Genomic DNA, 1,572 nt, shown 5'->3' with positions numbered 1-1,572 from the left:
AATTAGGGTTCCTCTCCTTCATTGGATTCCAGCGCATGATAGCGATTCCTTAGTGTCATTGGACAAGGTTCAGAACCGTACAATGCAGGACCACAAGCTTTATCCTTTTCTCTCTTCTTGACTTCACTCTTCAAAGTAACCGTTGGCGGTTTCAGTGTCTGGATAGGCTTCGTTTCTGTTTGACTTACGCCCACTCCGTGTCTTGTGAAGCTTGTCTCAGCCCATGGAGCTTTGTGTGTTTCCAGACTTTCACTTAATCTCAATGCACTGTTCTTTTCCTCTGTTTCAGACTCTGTTCTCTCTTTTGGCTTCCATATCTTCTTCACCTTCTCAGTTCTGTCTACATCTACTCCTTGTTATCAATCCGGAAGAGTGTGCGCCAGCAGTTATGTACATTTAATCAGAAATGGCTTAGCAAGTACGGTTGAATATTAATTCACTTTAATATTGATTTGCTTGCTATTCAAGTAAATGCATTAATGTTGATGTAATCTCAATATATATCTTAAGTCTCAAGATATGATATTGATATCTCATGATTTTCATAAGTTTTAGATTCATCCTTTAGCTTATTATGATCATTTTAGGTTGCATTTAGGTGTTAAATTGTAGTTGCATACATAATTGCATTTGACAGGGTCTAAGATGCACAATTGGAAGTTTTGAAGCTGATTCGGGTGGACCTTTCTGTAAATTCAAGAGTTTTGGGGTCAATTCGTAAATATCTAAAAGAAGAAGGACCATATGTGCAATTTAGCCAAAATTCACCATTGGAGAGACCGTGAGCTTTCTCTTCCTCGACTCCAGAGCTGGACGACGATGGCTGCGGCTTGGAGATGTACTCACGACACCGGAAGCTTGGAATGGACGACGATGGCTGCGGCGGTGGAGGAGCTCGCCGTGCTTGGTCCGGTGACGTCGTGGCTTAGGATCCGGAGATTCGTGGTGGAGCAAAGCGTCAGAGAGAGGCTCAGACTCACAGGTGGTGACGCAGTGGCGATGTCGTGGATATGGTGCAGCTCGAGGAAGACGAAAAAGAAGAAGTCAAGCTCGAGTTGAAGCGGGTCCATTGTAGCGGGTTGGTAAGGTCGCTCGTTTTGTCACGAGCTCGGGAGCGGCTTGAGGCTCGCGGGATTCCCTTACCCGCGCGATGACGATTGACGCGGAGAGAAGGGCACGCGGGGTCATGTACCCGCTCGCATGAACTGAAGGCGTGACGATGGCTTGACGCGGGGAAGCTTACGCGGGTTGAGCCCAAAAGATCAAACCCGAGTCGATATTTAACTTAGTCGAATTTTAATATTTTTAAAGGGTATTTTAGACTTTCTAAAGGAAACCATTAGGTTTTCCAAAGACATATAAATACTCTTGTAATCCCAAAGTTGGAGGGAAATTATCTTATTTTCTATCTAATCACAAAAGAACTTTGAGTTGAAAGATCTAATCTTGATCATAAGTTCTTATCTTTGTTTGATTATCTTGCTCTCTAATCATGTTTAACCTTGAATCATCCATGGTTTTGGGGTTATTCATGTCTATTAGTGAGTAGACTAATCTTGGATTCATGGGCTA

Source organism: Brassica oleracea, chromosome C5 (assembly GCF_000695525.1).
Source record: "Brassica oleracea var. oleracea cultivar TO1000 chromosome C5, BOL, whole genome shotgun sequence".
NCBI classification, from domain to species: domain Eukaryota; kingdom Viridiplantae; phylum Streptophyta; class Magnoliopsida; order Brassicales; family Brassicaceae; genus Brassica; species Brassica oleracea.
The sequence above is the reverse complement of the archived record's forward strand: the minus strand, read 5'-3'. Positions refer to the sequence as shown.